Source organism: Dermacentor andersoni, chromosome 4 (genome assembly GCF_023375885.2).
Source record: "Dermacentor andersoni chromosome 4, qqDerAnde1_hic_scaffold, whole genome shotgun sequence".
In the NCBI taxonomy this organism is placed as follows: domain Eukaryota; kingdom Metazoa; phylum Arthropoda; class Arachnida; order Ixodida; family Ixodidae; genus Dermacentor; species Dermacentor andersoni.
The window spans coordinates 26,949,793-26,976,495 of NC_092817.1; the positions used below are offsets into that span (position 1 = coordinate 26,949,793).

Sequence of the window (26,703 nt, forward strand, 5' to 3'; positions counted from 1 at the left end):
CGGACGCAATGAAAATTCCTCGAGTATGTCTCAATCGCGAAATTTCTTTTATCGCTAATTTGACCGAGCGCACGGCCAAAGTCGTATGCAGCGAGGGGTGAACTTCCAATAGGCAGCCATAGGTGATTTCCTCAACTGGCCATGACTTGCTTCTCGCAGGAGCCGTTTACGGAGAAAGCGCTCTGGCGCAAATACTTGCATTTGTGAACCCGTCGATTCAACGTTGCTTTTTATGAAGTTGTCGTGCCGTTTCGTGATCAGTGTGTGTACGATACTTCTCTGTGAAGCTGTGGCAATAATAATAATAATAATAATAATAATAATAATAATAATAATAAAGCGGGAAATACAATGTAAGGATCGCGATTTCTTGGAATACTGTTTCTTACCTTAGGCGAACGATAGACCTGGAACTTCAGAATTTACTTGTATTCGTGCGTGACGATTTGCACTTGTAGTTTTCGAAGAGCTATGGCGTGACCGTTTCGAAGACCTCAACTTTCTCGGCACAATTTCAGCGTTCACGTAACTGAAGCTCTTGGTAAAGAAAAAGGAAATTTAGGGCGAAGTGGCAGGATATTTATGCTTTCACTATTCTGTTTATTTATTTACTGCGCAATGCGCCGCAGCTTATCATTAGGATCCCGGGCTTTTGGTATATACACCAATAAACACCGAAAATTCACTCCCGGGGCGATTTGCTAGGAATCTGTAAGGAACGATAAAGCCAGTATTTGAGCTGCCCCGAAAAAAAAAGAGGAAAAAAAGACGGGCAAAGGTCACCTCAAGTCCACGATTCCTTACGTCAGCGCGACTCATTGAGACGCGTTTTTCACTTACTTGTCTTGCATAATCGGTTTTCGTTTCTTGTTGCGAAAGTCGAGCTTTCACAGATGCTAGACCAAGCGAAAACAATATATATATATATATATATATATATATATATATATATATATATATATATATATATATATATATATATATTAGTATTTACTGTATTATTTTATATCGGCTGAAGCATGTCTTGGAAGCCTCTGGAGAGCGCGCAGCAAACAGTTGCCGGTCCCCTCAAAGAACTTCTCTCGATTTTCTTGCTATCGCCCCGTGTCAAGCGCGAACGCAAAATGCGCGTTTTCTGGACTTCCCTTTCCTGAGCCGCAGGGAGCGTGCTCTGATGGCTGACAAAAACTCTCGCAGTGTATATGCCCATTTAGCTCAACAACCTCAAGCACTAACTTCGTGCTCCCGAAAGTGTTGCGTTGTTATTTTCACTCGTTGGTGCATCGATCAGTTGTGTGGAGTGTTCGGTACGTGTTCAGTGTAAAGTTGCGTAATGTCAGCCGCGTTATGTATCCTCACCCCTCGAACTATAAGGAGCGCCTTGCAGCAAAAAGCCCGGATAAGCATCGATTCCTCTCCGCCATTGACATTAGACACAGGAAAACACCGGTCCAAAGGGAGAACAATAAGCATCGATATGTAACCCCCGAATTGGAAGAAAAATAAATGCCGATAACACGGAGCCTTAGTTCAGGTATATACACAATGCTGGTCGGTATTTCGGTGTTGCTTTATTTTCGGCCGACCATTGTTGTTCACGGCTGGCTAACGGTGGCAGAGGGCACATTCCTTTTCGTTGCTTTTTGGGAGTGCCGAGCCTCGCTCCTGCAACGCCCGCCGCGACGACTAAGTGGCTGTGGTGACGTTCTGCTGCTGAACACGAGGTCGCGGGTTCCATTCCCTACTGCGGCGGCCGCACTTCGCTGAGGATGGAATGCACGAACGCTCGTAATTTAGGCTCGCGTTAAAGTACCGCAGATGGTCGAGATTAACCCAGAGCCGTCCACTACGGCATCTCGCACATTAACCCCGATGTCGCTTTGGGACGTGAAACTCCGCTACTAGATCGCTCCTGGAAGTATGAATCGGCTGAGTACGTGAGCCGTGCACACATCGAGAACATATTTTTTTTAAAAGGTAAGGAAGAAGGCTTGGCCTGCGCATGGTCGTAAAGTAACAGCGTGAGAGGATTTACGATTTTCTACGCTCTTCAGAACACCGCATGAGTGTGTGGTTAATGGTGCGGAAGTTTTATGCCTTCATGGGCGCCCTTTCGCGTCGAGAGTGTTCCGGTGCCTGTGTTTTTGCGTTTGTCTGTGCGTGCGTGCGTGCGTGCGTGCGTGCGTGCGTGCGTGCGTGCGTGCGCGATTTAAATGCATATCGTAAACGTGCTTTCACTCCCCTTGTGCAGGCGGCCTCGTCCGTACCGGGTGAAGAGCGCCGGTGGGAGGCTGAGCGGAGGACGCCGCATGCCTCGCCAGGCGGGCAGCGGCAACGACTGGATGACACACGAGCCGGAGACGGTGCGCACAGTTCCTACTCGCGGAGGTGAGGCTTCGACGCTGCGCTCTTTTAAAGCCAGTGTCTAAATCGAGGACTGTTAGGCAGACTGCCGGAGAGGCTAATATTCGCCTCAGCCAAAGGATGTCTAAGAGATTTGATTTTCTTTTTCCTTTTGCTAGTATGCATATCGTCATCTACTGCTTTTCTTTTTTCGAATGTGCACGCTCATTAATGTTAGCGAAATATAACTGGTTGACAAGATTAAATGGTTTTGTTAGCTCGGTTATCTTAACACTACCATAATATTGCTATCGACTGCAGTGAAATGTCATTGCCCGCGTCGTTTACTCGTGTACATATATGTGCACGTACAATTAGCAGCCCTTGTGCTCATCAGCAGAGAGCCTTCACGAAGGGTAAAGAACAGAATGCACAAAAAAAAAAAAATAATGGCAGGGGGGGGGGGGGGGGGGTAGTGGTCAGGCAGCGCGAACAGAAGACGCACGAAGAGGAACAGGCATTTCGAACTTTTCCGGTTGTGTCTGTCCGTTTTCCTGCGTCTTCTGTTGTTCGCGCTGTTTTCTTTTTAATATGTGCTGCTATCAGAACCGGCATTCGCCCCCTTCCCGCCGCGTCTTCTACATGCAACTGTTTTACAGAGCGTTTGCATGTTTTGTTTAGTTGTCTAATAAACGTGTCGTGTGATGCTTCCCGTCCAGCATGCTTGAATAAAAGAAATTGCGGAGTTTGAAGTCCTAACTAACGGAGGCTGAGTGGTTTTCCGTATCCTTTGACAGGCTTGACATGCGGGAAAAAAAAAGAACGCGCCACACTACGGGAGCAAGCGCACAGCTTTATAATAGGAGCTCAATTCCTCTGCTTGGCGAGCGATTTACTGCAACAGAAATGTGGACGTCAGATACGAGACTTGCTTGTTCCCAAAAGCCGACCCTCGATCCGAGACGCGTGGCAGTCCTGGAATTAGGGCCGACACCGTTCTCCATGATTCGATGCTGTACGCGAAGCAGCACTCATGTGTAGCGCAGGCGGTCGCGCACGTCATTGGTTCCGCAATCCGAAAGCCGTCGCGATTTTAGTGCAACGCAAAAAAAAAACCGCCGCTACCATTCCTGACAGCCGCGGAGCGCCCCGAAAGAAAGCGAGAAGACTTCTTTCGCGACTGCGCGCGCAGGCGTCAGCCGTTTGGCGCACGTCTCCAAGACTTCTCCAAGTCTGTCCTGCATGGTTGTCGCTGCTGCTTCGTTTGTGCCCGTTCCGTCTGACACGTCGCGCGCTCGCGTGAAGCGTTTCGCGCGGCGCCTCTCCGGGCGACGCGCCGATGTCACACGTTGTGGATGCAGGAGCAATAAAGAAAGAGGAAGCCGGAGAGGGGGGAGGCTGCTGGCGGCGCGTTGGGTGGGAAGACAGATTGCACAAGCGCGAAATGAAGCGCAGCACGGCGAGACCGAAGTTTCTCTCGAGAAAAATGGCGCAGGCCAGGAAGCCGTTTGATCGAGCAAGAGAAAAATTTCGCTGTAAGCGTGCGAAGTGACGAGAAAAAAGAACGAAGATGCGCACACCTAAACGAGGCTGGAGCGAGGGCGGAGGGGCGTTCAGCAGCGAGCGCGCGAAACACCTCGGGGCGACGTAGTGCTGCCGAACAAGGGAATGTTTCGGTCGGCGCCACGGCGCGCTGCTTCTGCTGCAGCGATTGCTTGTCAACCCGGAGTCAACTGCTTGCGCATAGCTCTGGGCGAGGAGAGAGCGGTGCCGTAAGAAAAGGACGCTGTGAAACCGCGAAAAATAGTCCGCCGCTACGTGCGGTGCAGCGCGTTTGAAATAAAAAAAAAAAGGAAGGAACGGCGAAAGTTTGCTGCTGCCGAAATATCCGGAAGGAAGAGCGACGGGCATCGAAACGAGTTGTGTGTCGCGCGATGGCGCGACGCCGCCGAGCGATTTCTTTTTTACCCTCGACTGGGTACTAAACTGGCTCGGGCTTATTCATTCGAAGCAATGCTCGTCCCGAAAATCTTTCTTCCCGCCGGGCACGACGCCTTCACTTTTTTTTTTCTTTCTTTCTCTCTTCCCCGCTCGTTCATTTCTCTGTTTGGGCGCGAGCCTGAGATTTTCCTGTGTTTCTTGGCTCTTCTTTTATTTTTTTTATTTTTATTTTTAAGGCTCTTTTCCGTCGCTCAGTCCCGCCTTGCCTTCACGATTGACTGCGCGCATCGGTCGGTCGCCTGGCGCAGCAAAGAACCAGAACGCGGAGAGAGAGAAAGAGAAATTGAAAGCTTATAAGATTTGTTGCTCGGAGCTGGCAAGCGATATAAATGTATGCACACATACACGTGGCATGCATACGCCGCGTGCGACGTTCCTGCGCAATGCGGAGATTTTTTGCGTCGAAGTGAAACCGCGTAGTTGGGAAGAACGAGGCGACAGAAGTGAGCCACGTTGGAGGAGAGCAAGCAACTACTGCACGGTCGCCCGTGCGAACATCGACACTAACGCCTACATGCGCTGTTCCGAGTTCGTTTTACCGCTGCTATTTCTGCATTTCCTTTATTCATTGTTCACTTATTTGTACGCATACTTACCGCGGTGAACGCTGCACTCTGTGTGTCTCGTTCCCTTTTTTTTCTTTTTTCTGTTTTTCTTTACTGTCTCGGCAACTGGTTCGCTTGTTTGTTGTCTCCATTGTTTGGTTCTCGCGGCGTCTTCGCCTCGCCCTATACATCGCGGCGCTGGCAGCGGGAACGGCAGAGGCGGAAAACGTTCTCGCCAGCATTCGCCTCGCTCGCAGATACCGCCGCTTTCGTGCTGGTGCTTTTGACGCTGTCTGCTTGTTCGTGCCACGGTTTTCAGCATGCGCGAAGCGTGCACGTGTACCACGCGCACGCTTTTTCTTACTTCGTTGCGAAGCCTTCCTCGGGCGCTTCGGCGCGTCCAAGTTGCCTGCCAGCCGGCGCTTTTATTTTTTTATCCATGCTTCGCGGCATGCCTAATATAAAGCGTAAGAAGAAATACCCCAACTCCAGATAACAAAGCTGCAACATTCGCTTTTCTCTCTTTAAGGAAGTTCACGATTTATGCCCTGCCGCCGGGTCCACTGCAGAGCGGCGGCGGCGCCGCCGGCAGTACATAAGCATTGCCCTCTGGCTGCATCGTTTTCACGTGCCATTCAGATTTTTACGGCCTCGTTTCCGACGGTCCATTATTTCTTCCCGGCAGTCGCTTAGCAGATGCCCACGCGATCCCTCACGCTCTCCCTCGCTCGCTCTTGTACAGCTAGTACGTCGCTTACTTTTTTCTTCCTCCTTTTGTGCCGCCGTGGCATTTCAAAGAGCGCTGTTATATAAGCGTTCTGCTTCTTCCTGAATTCGCTGTGAAATGTACATATCTCGGGGCTTTCACTTTCAATCTCCTCAGACGATGCTGCTGCAGTGCGTTTTCGGCATTTTCCTAAAAGGCGGCCGTATTCGCTTTGGTTTCTCTTACAGCTCCTCGAATCGCGGCGGTTTACTTTGCGAATCGTTATTACTCGCCCGCCTTACGCTGGGCCGAGCTCTGCTTAACTAGGTTTTCGTGAAGAGGCATGCAGTGCATCTGGCACGTGGTGGCACCGCTATTAGTCTCGCACTGCTTTAAACCGTGGCCCTGTGTTCGCCTCTGATCTGCGTTTTCGTTAAGTGCACAGAGGCGAATCGCTTGCCGCTGTTAAGGAAGCAGTGTACATGGTCTGGCTCTTTGCGTAGCGCAGCGGTTATCGAGGGATTTAAACAGACTCTTCGCCATGGGGGCTGAAAATGGCAAAGCTCTCACGTAACGACGCTTACTGCTGGAATAAGTACATCTGTAGCGCTCCTCTTTGCTCCGTGTTCGCCCTCTCTGCAATTTATTTCAGTCGCACGTTCCTTATCCTCTACTTTCGCAAGCGGTGCTCTCTGTTCCTACTCGGCACAGTCCTACTCTCTCGCATTGCTGCACATCGTGCTATGCCTTGGGCGTTAGGTAACTGCGGCGCCTTTCCCCCGCTTTCATCCCATGTAAACCGAATTACGTGCTCGCGAAGCTTATTTCCAAGCTCTGTGCTTTTCTCGATTGGTCGACATATTGAAAGCGTAGCGCTGCTTTCCAGTGATTGCGCACGTTCCTGTAGGCGTTCTTAACACGTAATATTTCGCCACATTGTGAATGTAATGGAAACCTCGCTCTTAGAAGTTAAAAACTTTCAGCACGAGAAGTTGGTAGCTTAGAGTTCGCTTGTGTTGGAGCTTCTGCTCAATGCCGTTATGAGGGAAGAACAGGCGGCCGTATTTAAAGATTTTTTTAACACGCGGCTTGTAGAGGCCACTTGCTTCTACGGACAGGACATATTTGCCTGCCGCGTCTCACGTCATTTGCTACGAAGCACGCAGAGGCATGACCTGTCCTATCTTTTATAAACCCAAGTCCACATTAAACAGTCGTGCGGGTATATCTATCTATCTATCTATCTATCTATCTATCTATCTATCTATCTATCTATCTATCTATCTATCTATCTATCTATCTATCTATCTATCTATCTATCTATCTATCTATCTATCTCTATCTATCTATCTATCTATCTATCTATCTTATCTTATCTTAGTGAGCAGGATTACTCGCCGGTGCACTCCTCGTCGAATTAAAAAGATATATTTTATGCATCCGAGTTTATATTGTGTTTGCTTTAGCTGCTCTTGTTATTCTTTTACCCAGCCTGCGTGCAAGCTTTCGTCGGTCGGCTTCTTTGCATAAATATTTCATGTGCGGTGAAAACAGCTTCCAGAAACGAAGGCAGAGAGAGAGAGAGTAATATAGGAAGGCAGGGATGTTAACCAGTCAATAGTCTGGTTAGCTACCCTACGCTGGGGGAAGGAAGAAGGGGAAGCGAGAGAAGGGAGAGAGAAGGTGTAGGTACGTGTACGGATAGCACTTGAGTTAAAGACGCTCGCGCAAACCAGAAGTTTTGAGAAAGCATAAAAGTGCCTTCACTGCCTTCTGAGCTGATTGATGATCGGTCGGGACGGTGCTCTAGTAACATCTGTTCAGTCAGAGGGCGATAATCTAATTTCATCAATGTGTCGGACAAAGATTGTCTTTGTGCTTGAAATTTAGGACAATGGCACAATAAGTGTTCAATGTTCTCCTCGCATCCGCAAACATCACATGCAGGACTATCAGCCATTCCAATTAGTGCTGAGTAGGCATTCGTGAAAGCAACTCCAAGCCATAACCGACACAGAAGAGACGCTTCACGTCGGTGTAGACCGGCTCGAGGTCTGAGTTGAAGTGACGGGTTTAGTCTGTGCAGTCTTGTGCGCCTTGTTTGTAGGTGTGTAACCTGACCTGAGAAACGCATGGTGCGCGAAGACAGTCGCACTGACTGTCGTGTGGGGCCTATCTACTGGGAGACTTGCGAGGTGGTGGGTAGGGGTCCGGGCGAAGTGTCTTATGTGCACACGCATTGTTTCAATGCTAATGTGCGTTCTAATAGTGGAATCTTGAGCGACTGCAATAACTTCAGTCGTTGACGCACTCCGCGGTAGACCAAGGCATATCTTGAGGGCTTGGGCTTGGATGCTTTGGATTATATTCAGGTTAGTTCTGCAGGTGTTGGACATGACCGGTAAGCTGTACCGCAGGAATCCAATAAAGAGGACCCTCTACAGTTGCAGCATGGATTGTATTGTCACTCCCCAGGTCTTTCCTGCAAGGAACTTGAACATATGGCAAATTCCTGTCAAGCGTTTTCTCACATAATTCACATGAGAGGTCCAGGAGAGATTTTGTCAATGACCACCTCCAAAAATCTGTGACTCGTGCTGTACGAGATCAGCTGTCTGTCGACGGGTATCACGTATGGAGACATTAATTTCCTGGTAAACGCCACCACTGCACACTTTTCGTATGATATATGAAGTCCTTGTTCTCGAAGGTAGGATGATGTTAAAGTGGCTGCCTTCTGAAGCCGCGCGCGAAGTTGCAGTCGTGTCACACCCGACGTCCAAATGCAAATGTCGTCGGCATAGATGGAGAGCCTAACAGTGCATGGCAGGATGTCGGCAAGGCCAATGAGTGTTAGACTGAAGAGCGTTGGGCTCAGTACTCCGCCCTGAGGCACCCCACGGTTACTGTAATGCGGGGAGGTCGGGCCATCCTCGGTAAGTATGAAAAAGGATCTCCTATGTAGATAGCTACTTATCCAAAAATAGACTTTGCCGCCAAGTCCTACTGTCTCTAATGCGTTGAAAATCGCTTCGTGCATTACGTTGTCGTACACTCCTTTAACATCCACAAACAGGCAGCAGATAATCTTTTGCAGGACTTCTGGTGCTCGACGTATGTCACCAAGTCGATAACGTTGTCAATGGAAGAACGGCCACGCCTGAAACCGGCCACTGCTTCTGGATATACCTGGTAATGTGCGAGGTACCATACTTTCTAGCCGTGCTAGAACCATCCTCTACATTAGTTTTCCGATGCAACTGGCAAGCGCAATTGGTCGGTACGACACAATGTCTACAGGTGACTTGCCAGGATTGAGCAGTGTAATTAGGCGACTGGTCTTCCATTCCTGCGGAACCGTACCTGTCTGCCAGGAGCTGTTGAACAAGAGCAGGAGCACCTTCCGAGCCTCTTCGCCAAGATTACATAGGGCACGGTAGGTTATACGATCGGGTCCTGGTGAAGATAAACGCTTGCACAATGCCAGTGCAGCTTCGAGTTTCTCCATGGAGAAAGGACAGTCCATGCGGGGGTCGCGTGAAATCGGTGAGTGGTGGAGCGTCGATGTTCCAGCGGAACTAGTTTCGCCAGCAATCCTCCTGCAGAGAGCTTCCGCGACGTCAATCTCGCTGCATTGTTGGTGAAGGGCCAAATACTTAAAAGGGTGGCGCTGCTGAGGGGTTCCACGGAGACCACGAACAGTTCTCCATATGTGAGACAAAGGTTTTCGTGGATCCAAAGACTCGCAGAATGACTTCCATCTTTGCGATGCGAGTTTGTCCATGCGACGCTGAATTTTCTTTTGGGTTCTTCTGGCCAACCTCAAGTCATGTACCGACTTCGTGTGCCTGTATCTCCGCTCTTCACGGCGACGAATTGCACGAAGCTTCTTTAGCTCAATGTCGTAATCGGTGCGTGTATACGTTCTCGGAAGCGAATGTTTCGCAGCCTCTAGGGCACCTTTTATGATGTCCTCTAGGCTAGAGGACAAGTCATCACTACAGTTGTCTTCGACAGTTGGTTTGAATATTGGCCAGTCGATGCATTGTGTAACGCCGGGTAACTTGGAGTTCGTCAGCCCTTCAATCCTAAGATAAGTGTGTAGGTGGTCACTTCCCCGCATTTCAATATTCGGAAACCACCTGACCTTTCTAGTGAAGGAGCGTGAAACAAAGGTGAGGTCCAGGCAGCTACAGTAGATAGTTCCACGCAGAAAGGTGGGGCTTCCATCATTTAACAAGCACAGTAATTGTTCAGAGGCAGATGACACTAATCTTCTGCCTCGCGAGTTTATCTTAGAACTTCCCCAGAGATGGTGGTGGCCATTAAAATCTCCAGTAATCACAAAAGGCTGTGGAGTCGCTGTCGTGACTCGCCGTAACCGCTCGCAGTCCACCCGGCTTGAGGGCGATATGTAGGCTCCAACTAATGTGAAAGTGAGCTTGCCTTTTTTCAATGCCAGACATACGTACTGGTTTTCTTGGTCAGGTGGCACTGGATGATGGACATACGTAAGGTCACTTCGTATGAATACGATGATCTTGCTGCATTCTCCGTGGGTGACGGACTGGAAACATTAATACCCGGATAGTCTGATGTTATCTGATAGGGGCTCGCAGATGACGATGACTGGGAACTTATTTGTGAACACAAACTGTCGAAAGTCCGTCATACGTGACTTAAGTCCTCTGGCGTTCCACTGCAATATCGACGCGTTCCGGACTTCGTCACGAAACGACGGCTTCTGGAGAGCCATGATTTTAACCAAGAGCTGCAAGTACTGGACTCAAAGAGTCCAGCGCCTGTAGCGCGCTTTGTGCAGACGAAGATCTCACGTTGGTAAGTATAACCCGAATGGCATTCATGAGCGACCGCATAATGTTGATGACCTGGAGGTCATCAGCCCGCGTAGCTTCAAAAGTTGCCGAAGCCGTCGAAGTCGGTGCGGTGTGAGGTAACTTAGCAGGGAGTTGTGCCCTCGGTAGCTCAGGCCATTCTTCAGGACGGGCGAGCCTCTCCGCTTTGTTTGATTTCCTTGTATCTGTCTTGGTGGCGCTGTGCGGTGATGCGGCAGTCCTTCTGACGTTAGCTGGCGTGTTCCTATCTGCAGTTGCGGAATTTCGTGAAAGTTTTCGGTGTCGATGGCGACGTCGCCGAACAGCGGCAGCAGCCTCTCGGTGCGTTGAATGTCCCGCGCCATTTGTTTTAGGATCGCGAATTCCTGCCGCACCCGCGGGCAATCCTTTGACGAGGCCTTGTGAGGACCACTGCAGTTTGGGCACTTTAGAACATGTGTGCTGCAGGCGTCTTCTGAATGGGACTCAGAGCACCGCGGACCCACGACTTTGTTCACGCAGACACCCTTTACGTGGCGAATCTTGCAACACTTGAAGCACTGGAGGGGCTTCGGTACGAAGACAGAAATTTAAAAAAAGGAGGGGGGAGGGATCGCACTTATTTCGTTTTCCAGCATCCTAGCTGACCCTGGCTGATAATTCTCGGCGTGTATGAACTCCGCGATTTGATAATAAAATACGTTTTTATTTATATAGTTGATTAGGATGGTGGTGTGACGCATCAGACTGGTTTAGCTATGGAATTCCGGCCGGCACTTTAGCGAATCTAGTGCGAACACTCTGCTACTCTGCTAAAAGCACACGTAGAGTAGGCGTCGCCTCCGTAATATTTTATGCTTGTTGTTGCATAATTATTGTCAGGTACAGCATTGTCTAAATATTGCATTCTCAGTGAGCTATCTCTTTTTTGCTTGTTTTTAAGCAAATGATGCACCTTATAGAATTTTTTGTTGTCTTCCTAATTATTTCATAATATTCAATAGGCAGCTCGTGCTTAAGATATTATTCGTGTTCTAATTTTTTTTCTGAGCTTTAGTGTTGTCGGGGGCCATGTTCTATAAGTGCGCTAGAGCAAATACAAACATAGCTATTAGCGTGCTGAGCCATGAACAGTACGCTGCACTTTATTACTGCCGTAACTGAAGCTATTAGGGCCTCGCCAACAACCTGGGCGTAGCCAGTTCAAATGGCCCCCTGCTGCTTATTTCCTTCTGCGGTAGGTGTGTTCTGTAGCAAGCGTAACATTACGCTTGCTACAGACACACACCTACCCTAGCCCCGCTATCTTACACCACTGCTATCCGAGTCTGTATCCAACAGACGCGTGTAAAGCATGCGGACACAGAGCAACGCTGTCACACATGCTCTGGGAGTGTGCCGGCAACAACGGTAATCAAAGCAGCTCCGTTGGCGACGCGTCCAGAATCGCGGCTGTTGCCAGAGTAGGAGAAGGCTCGAGCTCCGTTCTTCCCGACGCCGCCCCGGATGCGGGAGCCGCCGGGGACCTTCTCCGTAGGCGTCGCCGCCGCTGGGAGGCGGCTATCAGAAGTTCAGAGCTGGCAGACCAGCTCTGGGCCGTCCGGCAAGCCAAAGATGCCGCTCGAGTCCAAGAACTTCGAGCCGTCACCTGAGGCCACCACATCAAGAACTGCCGGACTATTCTTTACTAAAGTTTCTTCTTCTTCTTCTTCTTCTTCTCTATCTTTATTCTTTTCCTCTCTGTAGCGGCGCAGTGGGTTTCGCCTGCTGCTGCTAGACAGTAGGACATGAGTTCGATTCCCTACGACGCCCGATGCATTTTCAAAGGAGCAAAATGCAAAGGAAAATATTGCGCTAGGTACGGCTCACGCTGCTGAGCCCCGATCGGCGTAATTTCATTCAGGGTTCTCCAATGTGGCGTCTCGTAGACCACGCGTAGCTTCGAGATGTTAGACCCAAACGCAATGAAGTTATCACTGGAATAGTTGCTGGCACGATTCGGATACAGCGCGAAGGGAACGAGAAATAAAAACAACGTTATGAGCAATACCTTGAAATTACTTGTCCTCGCCTTAGAGCTGTTTTATTAATCATCGCGCCATTCAAGCAGTCATGATGTTCTGAGGCTGTATTTAGTAACGATCTATTTCATTTCGCATTGTTATTTTCTTATCGCGCAGTGGCACGTCCCGTCGATAACGGTGACGTGGTGGTTTTGTGCGAGGCGATGACGAAGAAATGTGAAGAAAGATGGAAAATTAAGTCGAGCGTCGCAAAACACAGTCCGCGAGCGCGCTCAATATTTAGGCGACTGCGTACAGCGCGTATATGGCAACTGGCGCTCCTAGAAAGAAACAAAGAAAGAAAGAAACTAGCAAACAAGCAATTAAAAATTATTAGTAACGTAAACCGAACGCGTCGTGTACGTGGTTCTTGCCTGGCAGAACAGAGCGAGAAAGAGAAAATGTTGCGATGACGTCATCTCGGATGGCTCTCCGCATCCATCTCCAGCGCGAGTGCCACTTAATTCGTGCCGCTCTCGCTGCGCGACATGTACACCCGCGCGAAAGCGGTGGAAGCGAGAGTGGCTCTGCCGGTGAACTCCCCGTGTGGGTGGACGGGACGCTACCGGTGCTCACGCGCGAACCGTGCACTCAACGCAACAGTTTCGGCAGCTGTGGATCGCCCTTCCCCGCTTTCCCGCGCTCTTTATGCTTTCGTTGTGCCGCCCGGTTGTTTATTCTTTCACTTCCCGGTCTGTTCGTACCCTTTGCGAAAGAGTACTGTTGCAAGAAAAGGAGGTCGTACACACATGCGAGACCACGATTCTTCGGCCAGCCCCTGTAGCGGTCGCTTCCCCCCTCTGTGGGGCAGCGTAATTCTTATTTGCGAGAGGCCCCTCACATACGCCGTTCCCGAGACGTACCTCTTCTTTGTCTCTTCTCTCTGCCATTCCTTCGGAGGCGCATCCACATCGCCTACTCGTTCGTGGAATTTCGTCTTTATTTTTTTTACTTTTTTTTTCTTTTTTTTGGGGGGGGGGTCTTCTTAATTTCTTGTTCGCTTTATTTGTCGGGCAAACAGATCGAGGCGGGCATCGCGCACTTCGTCTAACTAAACTATAGTCGAACAAGTCGAGAATAAATATGTATGTCGGCAGTCGAATCGGACGGGCACTCGGTTAAAAAATTGAACGTTCGAGTTTATCCCGCCATATACCGCTGCAGTCTCGGTTCCTTGCCCATGCTAAAATTGGTTTAGCCCCTCCTTGTTTGTTCGTTGTTGCTGTTCACGTGCCCGTGTAGAATCGGTGTTGCTTTATTTCCACCTCGAACTTTTCTCTCAACGAGATTTCCTGCTGCTTCCGGCCGTACAGTTGTCTCGAACTCGCTCTTCCTTTGTGTTTGCGCACGTCTGAGTGCGTGAGCCTTCAGAACACGGGAGCCAACAAAACAAATATATATATATATATATATATATATATATATATATATATATATATATATATATATATATATATATATATATAAATATATATATATTAAGCATTCGCGTGGCTTGCCTGCGCAGCCCGGAAAATGAGGTTCGCGCTATGGTTCTTCTAACGTGGTGTACAGGCCCAACCTGTCAATTCTAGGGCTGACGGATTGGCTACGAGGAAATTTTGCTTTACTCTAGGGATTCGCGTGTTTGGTTAACTTTCAATGTCGACAGCGCGTCAGCAAGTTTGAATAATGCCCTCAAGCGGGCCACTCTAGATTTATAAATGCAAAGTTAATCACTGCACTCGTTACACGCGCACACGGAAGAAAAAGAACGAAAGAATATGAAAAAACAAGAAAGGAGCGCGTCAGTTAAATCAATGTGCGCTTTGATTTCCCCCCTCTAACTATAACCTGCGTGTTTGATGCATATAACGAGCGCAGTATTGGACTTTAATTTGGTTAGCTGCCGTCTCGCGATGTCGCTGAAAGTCTACTTTCAGCCTAAGAAACCAAAACTGTTCGCGCGACAAGGTAACGACATCGTCGTTTACTTTAAAACTTCCGCTATTTTGTCATGTTCTTTCATTTTTTCTTTATTTCCTTTTTTGAGAGTAAGAGAAACGAAATTTTCCGCCTTTCACTTCCTCGTTGCCACTCATCGTTCAATAAAAGATTATCTTTCTGTTTGTGCATGATTTCTTTCTTGTTTGTTCGTTTGTGCGTGTGTCTAACAGCAGTGTTCAACTATCAATTCTGTTCGTTTTATCATTTTCCTTTGTCGTCTCTCGTGTAATTCCTGCCGACTCACGGTTTACCCGATTCGCTTCCGCTCGTTACAGCGAGTCGAACGATACAGCAGCAGCGAAAACCCCGACCCTATGCTGAGCACGCTGAATTAAGCAAGGCTAACAGCGGCGTTTGCTTAGTCCGTGCCGCGCTTTTTTTCTGTCTTTTGTGTATATTCCTTTCGTTTCTTTTCTCTTTTTTTTTCGTTCTCGTGATCTACACGCCGCCCTGATTTCTCGCTTCACGCTCCGGAGCTCAAAGCCCGAAAGCTGAAAGCTCACATTTTAGGCACCAGTAAGTAAACACAATCAACTCGCGTAGGCCGTGGCGTGGGTGAGGAAATGAGAGACTTGTTTGGGGGCGAAGAGAAAAAAAAAGAATAAATGAAGGTTGAATGAAAGCGCAGCCGTTAATGGAAATTAGCGCTAGGCCGTGTCTGGCATTTACTAATGAGCTGAAGTTAAAAGTGACCTCGCTTTCGCCTTTTCTTTTTTTTATTTGTTTATTTATTTTTATTTATTTATTTCGCCGCTTCACCCCGTGGGTTTTACTGTACGCGATTTATTCTCGCCCTTCGCGGCGAGATACATTAATATCGGCCGAAATGTTTCCGGCATTTCTCTCTGGTTAAGTTCCTTTCTATTTCCTTTGTTTCGCGGATTTAGGAACTGGACCATGATGAGGAACGATAGAAAGAAAGCGCGCGCGCCGGCCCGTGGTCCAACAACTAGCGGTTTCCGCGCTTAGAGCATAAGGTGCCTCGAGAAGAAGCTGTGTCCCAACGCGAAACTATGTGCAAATCTCGCTGTTCGCCCCGCTGGACCCTGAACTGGTGCCTTTTCGAGGATTGCGCATACTTTCCGCCCTTCCGTACTTTCTTCTGAACGTTCGCTGCAGCGACAGCTTAGAAGAAAACCAACTTATTTGATTAGAATTGCAAAGGATATCCCGAGGAAGTCAAGACTTTTGTATTTGTGTTTAAACTTCTTTTTTCCTGATGTGTAGTAAGTGATACGTGTACTGCTAACTTTTGACTTCTTCCTTTTTCTTCTTTTTTTTTTTTTTTTTTTTTTTTTTGCTGGAGCGAGTCTCAGCTCAGATTAGAGCTTCGTGCCAGTGTTTTAACGGCAGGAACCAACGTTTACTGGTCATGTGGCCACATCTGAAATAAGCGGACGGTAAAGTTGAGCCCTGGCTGCCGGGTATGCGCTAACTGACCTGTGGTTATTAACCTAACCTGTTATTCTTTCTTGAGTTTCCCGTTATTATTGTGCAACTACCCCTTAAATACTGTTTTCTTATAGCCAAATATTGTCCGCTCGCTCTGTAATTCTATTGGTTATATCTTACTTTGTGAAAATTTCTTGTTCACTGACCTCTCCCGTTCAAAAGCATTCGGTTTGTCTTTTGTACAATTTTTAACGCCACATTACTGCATGTTAGCGCATTTCTTACACTGCATTTTTTGTATATGTATTCACATATGTATTCTAGTTATTGTATAATCTTTGAGTGTACTCGCCCCCCCCCTTACACAATGCCTCTAGAGGCCTAGCTGTAAGGTATCTTAACATAAAAATAAAGAATATCCACTTTTCCAACTTCCTAGCTACATTTCTTTTCCGTATGATCACATTCGCGATGACTATCTCACCCGCGTACACTGTAATATCAATTATTGAGCATTTCTGGTCCGAATTTTCTTAGCGAAGTGAAAAACTTATATTAAATACATCTGAATGACAAAAGTCAAGCGAGAAATAAAGAAAAAAATAAACACAGCAGTTTTCGCCAAATAATAATCGAACGTTTGCCTCACGAAGAGCCAGAAAGTCAATGTTTTATAAGCAGTGTGTGGTGATTTAGACCTCAATTCAGAATGTCGGAACTTTAGAATTTATTTATTGGTAAAAATACACAAATATCGCATGTGTGTCGTGTACATAAGGAGGTCCCACAGTCGAAGTCTGTATCGCGACCTCCTGTTAAAGACACTTATGATGGTTTACGATGTTTAAAGCAGCAGCAGCGCAGATGAGAGCTAAGAGTAATATCTAAACATTTTTATAGCATACGAGTAATAACAACGCTTGTTAACAGCATGACAGTATAAAAAAACGGAATAAAATTAGAAAAAGAAGACACTATAAGCAAACATGTATTATGAATGCTTTCAATTCTATTTTAAATTGGTATAAATATCTTCCATTTTTGATTATGGGTGGCAGAGTTTTCCAAAGCGATATCGAGAAAAATTACGCAGTCTGTTTACCATAGTTAGTACGCACTTTAGATAGAAGGAAACTATACTGAGTGCAAATCTAGTGTGACTATGAGCTATCAGGTCACAAGGTGAAAAGCAGATTGATGGTAGTTCCTTAGTCATATATTTATAAAATAATATCCCTAGATTATATTTGGTGAGCTATGAAATGGTTAGGATGTTGTTTTCATGTAGTAGTGATTTTCCATTTGCAAAGCATGAACTGGCTTGTGTAATTCTTATGGATTGGTTCTGGATTACCTCGAGGGATGCCAGGTGAGTGTTATTACTCCGGCATATTATGTCGTAGTTAATATGAGTCAATGAATGAGTGATATAGCGAGATTAATCCACCATGTGTAAAACAGGGATGAGTTTTAATTAGAACGCGAATACCGTATGCTATCTTCTTTTTTATGTGAGAAATGTGATCTTTATATTTCAAGTTGCAGACAAGAGCAAGCTAAGGAAAGATGAGGATGGACTGGGGGAGATAGAGTGTGAGCTAAAGGTTAAGGAAAATAAGGGTGCCGAATGTTGTTGGTGTCAGGCAAATAGGAATGTAGTCTTGGTGGCATTAATATATAATAAGTTAGCATTGCACCAACTTAAAACATTTTCTAGATCAGTGTTTAACTTGTTAATAGGAGGGGACATGTTTTTATCAGAGGCAAATGTGCTAGTATCATCAGCGTACAGAATGGCATTAAATATAGCCACATATTATTTGAAGACTATATTTTATCCCGGCCACGGCGGCCGCATTTCGATGGGGGCGAAATGCGAAGACACCCGTGTACTTAGATTTAGGTGCACGTTAAAGAACCCCAGGTGGTCGAAATTTCCGGAGTCCTCCACTACGGCGTGCCTCATAATCAGAAAGTGGTTTTGGCACGTAAAACCCCATAATTTAATTTTTAATTTGAAGAATATTTTTGTGCCACCCAAGGCACGTTATGTGCATTAGGCAGCAGGTTTCAAAAATAGAGCGCAGAAAATAGAGCGTAGAGGCCTAAGTTCAGCCTGACATTTTGAAAACTTTAGGGAGAGCCATATTTATCTGCGGCACAAAGTCGACAACTTAAGTGATCAGCATTGCTGATACTCGCAATTATCAAGCTATTTTCGGTGTTTGTTTTTCTTGATGTCGGCTATTTTCTGTAAAACCTTACGATTCCTACATGAACCGTTGAACCAGAAAGTAGTAAAACCCCAATAAAGAGGTAACGCAAAGCCTTGCCTCGTCGTAACAGTCCGGTGACATACGCTCCAATATTCAGTAGAAGATGGCTCTGTTATTCACGAAGATTTGCATTACCCCAACTCTTGCTTCACTCCAACGCACTTCGAAAATTTCGCGAATTCGTAATTACTCCCGACGCGCTTGTTGCGGGCTCCACACCGTGCCTGCATGATACTGTATGCGCTGTATTGCTGTGTTCGTATGCTGGAAACCCTTGTGCGCTTGTTCGCATTGCTACACCTTTCTTCTTCGTTATCCTTTCTGTCATTTCATCCCTTAACTGCCTTCCCCCTCCGTAGGCTAGCAAACCGGACGCGCGTCTGGTTGACCGCCCTGCCTTTCTTTTCTCTCCTTCTTGCATCGCTGTCGTCACGTGCTGGTCAAGGCAAATGAATTAGTAAATCCTTGAATCGTTTGAAGAAATAACATCGCTCCAAAGGATCGCTTTACTGCTGCAAAGCGGGCTTCCATCTGCTCCAAGAGGTGCTACAAGAGATGCTACAAAAGTGATTCCGACTAGCCACATCACTGCGGTGAATCTTGTTACCGCTTAATTGAAGATTTAATCAGCCTCCTCTTACTCTCCGTATTCTCGCTTTCCACGTATGCTTCATAGGCAAAGACTACCACATGACACAGTGTCCATTTCACCATACTAAAATGAAGAAAAAGAATCAGAAAGGAGAAAGGAGAGGGCGTTTATCACGGACGCAAACGTGTTCTTTTGCTGCATGACTGTTGTGTCTCATGCCCGGGAAACTGCAGTATGATTAACAAAGCTCGATTTTAATCATTTGTCCTTGGTCGCGCACTCTAGCATCGTGGACGTGTGCGCTTCATACTCCGTTGTTCAGACATTGCTTTTTTAGCGCTTCATCAAAGAGAGTGCACATTTCCGTCTAATTGTCGGCTGCCTTTTTGCAGACAGCTGGCGCCACCCCTCGAGCGCTTTGCCAACTTTCCTGCGTGCCCGCCATAGTATCGATCTGACCCGCTCGTCTGGCTTTTTTCCCGAAATGGTCTTTCCTGATTCTTTTACTATAACCGCGCTCTATTACTTCACATACTGGAATAAGTTCAGCTTCTTCTTTTTTCCACACGAGAGTTGTAATGGTGAAATAAAGCCGAGCACCAACTGAAAGACCAACCACACTCGCTAGCTGTGAATTTCACAAGCCTCGTGCTCGGCCAATGCATAGAAAGTTCTCGCCGGTGTCAAGAAGCAGCGTGTGAAATTTTGAGGTGTCTGGCCAGCTAAGTTTGCAACAATGAAGACAAGTTGTCATACCAAGCGACTCCTAAAACGGACGATTTTTTTTCCATCGTTGCGAAAGTATGACTATGTACCCGCCGATTGCATGTTGCAACCGCTGGAATAATATGAAAACGGAGTCATTTGGGGCAACCTGCCTAAGTAGCTAAGAGCGGCTGAGAGTCTGGCGCTGGGTTCAGTTTTTGTTTTTTTCTAAGACTGCATGGCCCTGAAATTCCAGGGCGTTGTCTTGTATGCACACTGACCAGGAAGAGAAACGTGTGTTGGAGAGGGTGATAGGTGTGAAGAGGAAATTGGCCGTGTCGTAATGGAAGCTCTTGCACAGTTTCGTAGCTACGAATTGTCCTGAAAATGATTGCTCGAACCCGGTCCTGAATAAACGGCTCTACATCGAAAAACCAGTTTCGCGCCTACCTTGGTTGGGATAGAGCTCAGTCGGATTATTACAACACTCACTTTACACCTGCTCCTACATAATATGAACGGATTCGTTAGTCCGCGAGTCACCCCGAAGCCATGAATTCAATCTATTTCTTTTGGGCTGTTCTTCCTGAGAAATTAGGCAGCGTCTGAAGCGCGTGCCTGCTACCCTGGGGAAAATCACGTGATCGTCACGTTGCGCGCTCGTCGGGAATCGAGCCTGCGACCTCGTGCTCAAAAGCAGAACACTGTAGCCACTGGGCTTGAAATAGCCGTACTTTCGGTGGCCTATTTTCCCTGGATCGCTCATTTAATAAGCGAAAAAATAGCCACAGAGCCGCCGCCGCGATGAGTATTGACGCAGTACAGTCGAGCGCATAAGCCTGAATACGTATGAGAAATGTGCGTTGTCAAAATAATGCGGCAGGTGCCTCGCGCGATTGTCGCTCGTCGCGCACTCCGCGTGTCGCTCCGCGTCCGAGCGTCGCCTGCTCACTCGGGCGTTCACTCTTCAACCCGGCCTCGCACACGTGTATCTTGTGCCGGATCACGACTGGACACCCTCGTTCCAGTGAGGTTGTTCTGAAACCGAGTATCGATCAAAGCTGAACCAAGACGAAGACGTTCAGTGCAGCACAACTATAGTGCAAAGACACAGATGAAGGTGCGTGACAGCGCTGTCTGTGTGTATCGTGTTCCTCCTCTGTGTCCGTTTACTAGTTTCGCAGCACTAGTAAACACCTTCGCGATATGACATATTAGCGATCCCAAATCGCAAACCTGATCGACTAAACTAAGAAACTGGCTTCAGGTAGAAGCTGCGCAATTAAAATTGGACAAAAGGGAGGGTATAGTGCTTATCCTCATTGGATGCTGGCAACACCCTAAATTGAACTATCGGTTGAGGGAATAATAGCTCAGAGAGACATGTCCATCATAGCCGCTCAACAGCTGGTACTATGCTGCTGAATTTACTCCTTATATCTTCAGTATATTCACGTGTAGACATATATATTGTGCAATAGTTCCTCTGCGTAAGTATTCGTCATTGCAGCAAGCATTTCAGTTATCCTATAGTGACATCTTCCACCATCCCCGAACTTTTTGCTATACTTTCGGTGTTGCGCTTCTTAGCAGCTTCATACCCAGACGCACATCTTCATACCCAAACGAAGATGTGCCCCACCTCCTTGTCGAGTGTCCAAGGCATGAAAATGCAGCATGAACTTTAAAGCCTGATTTAAGGCTATTAAATAGACTATTCAGTGCTAAAATATACTTGGCCCATGGCCAACAGCGGGGCTTCAGCAAAAAGCGCTTGCCGTGTTAAATGAGTGTTAGAAGACACCACTACCTTAATTCTGTATTAAATTTCAGTGTCCGCTGAAAGATGCATGTATGATGGCAAGTCTGTGCTTTTTACTTTGTCGAAAGTTTATGTAGTATGTTATGTATGAATATACTTATACTTACGGTTTGTGCACTCGTCTGTTGTACTGAGCTTTCCTATCTATGAAATCGAACTTTTTTTATGTGTTCTCGGACAATATGGAGCATATGTGTTTACTTACGCAAATGTATACCTTCTGTGGGTCACTGGACTTATGTACAGGGCTTTGTTATATTGCTGACTGAATGTTTTTTGTGATACTTTCGTGCCGCATTTTGCTACAAATTTTGTGACAATGTTTGTATTTGCCCAGCTACGCAAGGGTAATCGGTGCCACCTAAAAGCACCAATCTTTCCTATTGCATGACGTCAATAAAAAGAAAGAGAAAACTAAGTGCCCTTCCACTCTGTAAAGAAGGAGGACCAGCGAAGTTGTGTATGTGGGCCGCTTAATGGCTAACTGTACCTGCGCCGTGGGTCGGCCCGGTATTGCACTATCTTTGGGATCGGCCCAGGTATGAAAAACTGTTGGTGTACGTTCGGACGCGATCCGCCAAATCCTTGCCATAGACAGCATCGCTGCGAAAATAAGGCACAGGAACGACAGACGCGAGCGCTGGCTTTCAACTCTATTGAAGACGGCGCACCAAGCACATGTGCGAAATGCAGCCATCCCGAAAAATAAAAGCAAAAAAAAAAGAAAACCGTTTTCTTTTTAGAAATTCAACCCGCGGCTCCATGTTATAACGTGAAAGTTCGCAACAAGAACGAAAAAAAAAGCGATGGCTAATCTTTCGTTTTTGTGCCTGCCTTTTAACACGATGGCGTTAATGGCCCCGTGTCGCAGAAAATTCGGCGCCGGCGTTTTAGAAAAAGATTGTTTCAACAAAAGACACTATACGAACACTCAGTCACAATGACGGCACAATTCCACCAAGACGGCGACATATACAAAGTACGAAGTATTGTATACACAGCACATTTTGAAAGAAGTGTCCGAGTCCACACTCACTACCATATAACCACATAGACCCACGGAAACGCACAGTTACACATAAACTAATTGTCACATTACATGAAATGATGTTAAATATATAGTGCACGCAATGGTTATGTACAGTCATGATGTGACTTTACATAGTTTTGTAGCGGTGCTGTGAGATGTGTATATACAAAGATGATAACGCATACGAGAGCACACAGAAATCACGGGCACCTGCATGCATGTATATTCAGTGAATACTTTCGATGGCCTGGCTGCAAGAACCAGGCTGGTCGAAAATTAAGCCATACGCGTCCATCAGCCACTGACCGGAAATGGCATGACCATTGTCGAAGGAATTCCTCTTCCCCAAAAAAGAACAACTCCACGACAGTATATATAGCTCAAAGTAGAGCCTCTCCAGAAGTGAAAACAGAGCGCAGCGGCGATGTCCCGCAGCAACTGCGTCCCGCGTCCGGTGCCCAACGTTGGACGTCGCTTCGGCAAAAAAGAATTTCTAAACACGCATATCAAACCACGAAGGCCATCCATGTGGCGCAAAGAAATTACTGAACGAATTGAACTCCTCAAGGTAAAATACGTGGAAAAAAATTGACTGCGGCTTAGCTCAGCTAACCCTGGATACGCAAAACGAAAGCTTGGTTTAGTCTGGTTGTTTTGGTTTCACTTGGTTAGCCTTTGATTTAGCTGTAATTATTATACTTAGGTATACAACCATCGCTAAGTCAGGTATGACGGCTGTGCCTAGGTCGGTGGCTAGAAATTACTGTGAATAGGCTTGGGAAGACACGCATCGTTCGACGGTGCGACGCCTGTTGTGCCACAGGGAAAGCGCAAGTGCTAGACATGCAAAGAGACGCCGCGAACATGCGCAGCGTCGAAGCACAAACGGACAGGGCGCGAACGCGGTCGCTACATTGATCTCGACGGTGCGACGCCTGTGGCATTCCGGACCCTCTCCAGTGAAGCAGTTCGCCGGGCGATATCCGCGGGGTGGTCAGACGCCGCTTGGCGACGGCGGCTCAAAGCCTCCCGCTCCCGCGCAACGCTCAAAGACGGCCTGGCCTCGCTCTCATCCATGGCCAAGCTCGCACTGGCTAGGCGAGCGTGGCTCCTCTTAGCCAGGCGCAAGGCGAGTCGCGTGCTCAGGTGGAGACCCAGCTTTGGAGAGCGCATGCGCCAAGCCGGCGGCGGCGGCGGCGGCGAAGCACGGCGCGGCGAGTCGCGTGATGCGTTGCGAAGGCTACGGCGCAACTGCGGTCAAATGAAGGTCAAATTGCTGGCAACGGCGAAACTCTGCTCGACGCAGTTTGTATAGCTTTCGCTTTAAAATCGTAATGCATGAACACAACCTACAGACAACATAGCGTCGGATTGTAATTTGAATATACGAGAAAATGTAATTCTGTTACGCGTAACCTAAAAAAAAAAAACGTTTTCCAGCGTTTCTACCATTCATAGAACGGCCATGGCCTCCCAGATTTGCGTGCGCAAACCTCAAAGGCCATAAAGCGGCGCGCCCGGTCCCTTGCAACATCTCCAGCTGGCGCTCGCCTCCGCCGCATCGCGGCCCACGCAAGAGGCCGCGTTTCTATACCGGAAAGCTCGCCTTCGTGCATGCGTTCGCGGCCAGCGTTTCCCAGTAAACATTAAGGTTACATGCCGGGAAGCGTGAGAAGCACCCAGAACTCTTTGAATACCATCGCGTTCCACTCTTAAAGAGGAAACTTAAGCGTCCTCCAGATTTTGTCCACATTTAATTGCGCACTTTTTATCTGATGGTGATATGTTACCGACTGGTGCGGCACGAACTTTTTCATTTTCACGAAATTGAACCGTTCTACACACCGTAGTAATCCCAAGCCGCGCTGGTTTGTTTCCCCATGTGCCGGCGAAGCAAGGCGGGAGCCAGCTAGCTGTGTGCAGCGCTCCTTTTAACAGGTTCAACTATCCGCGTGCTTTGTTTCCCGGCCGTTTGTCTTGCAGGCCTGACTGCTCCCGCTTGTGACGTCTGCGCTGTCCATGCTTCTTGCACCTACACGATAATTCGTGCGTGTGTCGTCACAAGGCATCAACTCGAATCCTGCTCATCCCTCCCCGCGGCTCGGTCATTACTCCCGAGAGAGTATAACGTTGCAAAATAAGGGTAACGTATTCTAATTTATTCGTGAAACGTGAGTTGGCAGATTAAGCAGGGATCAGGGCTGGTGAAAAAGGAGCTGGGGAAAATTAAACCGCTCTTAGAGATGGCGGTGGATGTTGCGCACATCTATGTGTTGCGCGCCTAACTCTAAGACACATGATAAATTACACTCTCGCTCTCTCTTTTTTTTTCCCACAGCCTGTTGCGCGACCGCTTCCTTGCACTTGTTTCGCGACGCTCGCTCTGAAGTTTAAGGTTTCTTTGTACTTGGTGCTACGTGCTTCATTTCTATCTGCCTTACTTGCGACAAGTGAACAGAAGCGGGAGCAGGTTACTGCGATTTCTCAACTATGCTGCTCTGAGGAGGCTTTTTTTTTTTTAAAGATTTTTTCTCATTTTTTGTTGTTCGTGTTCTTTTTCTTTTTTTATTGGAGTCCATGACAATATGTGTTGAAACAGTGCGGCAATTTTGTTAAAAGTTACCTTCTGAAATTTTACGTGCCAGAGCCACGATATGATTATGAGGCACGCCGTACAGGGTGACTCCGGAGTAATTTTAACCACCCGTAGTTCTTTAACCTGTGTCAGGATTGGGGGCTCAATCCCATCGCTCGTGATCCGTTGTCAAGATTGGAGTCCGGCATGAATTAGAAAGTAGCTGGCCCATGCCGTCGTCCAACTTATCCACGCTGAGGACGTTGATGAAGGGAAGGACTGCTTCTCATCGAGAACGAGGAATATGGGTTTATTTACAGTATCTATATCAGTCTAACATGACTGCTTGAGAAAGTACATCAGTCTAACATGACTGCTTGAGAGAGAGTCTCAGTCCAACATGACTGCTTAAGAGAAGTGTGTCGAGCATCCGCACAACAGCAGTTTTTAAACACTCGGTCCTCCCGCGATACAAGGTGATGCGAACGTTCGTTTAGTCATCGCAAACTAGCCGCCTCTCCGCAGGACGGTTTACACACACACATGCACACACACACGTGTTTACGGTCCGAAACCGACACCACACGAATTTAATAGAACTCGGAGCCGTTCCGGGTAGCGCGTTGTCTTGCGTCTTGGTCGGTGCGTAGGAAGGAGCGCAAAACGGCGTTCCCACGGCAACTCACGCACCCGTAGCAGATCAGGTCCGCGTTGGGGAGTTTGGTAACAATAGTTGGCCCGCCGAACTCCTTCCGTCACAACGGCGATGAGGCTAGAGGTTGGCGGCGGTTTCAGCACAAAGCCTGCTTCATCGAACGCATCCTAGCTGAAGCGACGGAGAGTGGAGGATGCGCGTATTGTTCCCCGACACAAAGTCGATTTAGTCACGCTGTGGCTAGAGGTTGGCGGTGACGCTCCCGGAATGTTGCCGCCATAGTCGTAACTGGGTGGCAAACTTGCACTGCAGCTGGCCGTTATTAACACCTGCAACCACAAATAACAACACAAGCGTTTTTGTCGTTCGGCTTCATCTAGGGGAAAGGTAATTTGATTATGTTGGGCCACATGTTCTTGCTTTTTCTTGTTTTTTTTGTGTGTGTGTCTGTGTGTGTGTGTGTGTGTTTGTAGCGTGCACTTACATCTAAGTACGCGAGCGCTTCTTCATTTCGCGCCTCTTACACGCAGTGCTCAATCGTGTGGGAAAGCGAATTAGCATGCCTAAAGTTTAGTACTGGTTTTCCAATGTACGTGCTAGTAGCCACTAGCACGTACATTGGAAAACCAGTACCAAACTACTAAAGCAGTCGGCCGGCCCACTGCTTTCTCATGTGAGACAACAGCTGAAGTCAAACCTTTTGCGGTGAAAGCCCTTTGTGATTTTATTAAGGCTGCGCTATCAATAGCAACGCCCTGGGTCTCACGGAACACGACTGCAGGCCGATCTAAGTGAGAAAGAAATAGTGTACATGGAGTTTCGGCGGCATCTCAGCGCCGTCTGCACCGTGGTTCGCGCATTCGCAGTTGCAGTAATTTTTACGCAGTGTTCCTGCAACAGTACTGGCGTAGTGTAACGTTAGTAGGATGATGAACTCCGGATTCCTCTTGAAACCCCATCGTACGGGGCGCGAAGTCTTATCTCTGCCTCAAAAAGCAGCGTATGCTTTCAATGCTGTAAAAGAAAATTTTTCATAGTGAATTTTCTTTTTCTTGGGAAGTGGCGCTATTAGAACACTCTCAGAACACTGCTTTGGGAAGTTTGATATAATGTTAATGTTCCTCTCTCTTCCTTTTCTTTTCTTTATTCTTTCTTTCTTTTGGGAGGGGGGGAGCGG

At 47.5% G+C, this 26,703-nt stretch overlaps 1 protein-coding gene across 4 annotated transcripts in view; it reads left to right on the forward strand.

Moving 5' to 3' along the window:
* LOC126536596 (uncharacterized) overlaps window positions 1-26,703 on the forward strand; it is a 330,135-nt gene that overhangs the window by 259,628 nt on the left and 43,804 nt on the right. For all 4 annotated transcript variants that reach the window (XM_050183626.3, XM_055073532.2, XM_050183627.3 and 1 more), the window contains one exon: window positions 2,252-2,388. The gene's annotated coding sequence lies outside the window, so the exon portion shown is untranslated. The remainder of the gene's footprint in view (window positions 1-2,251; window positions 2,389-26,703) is intronic.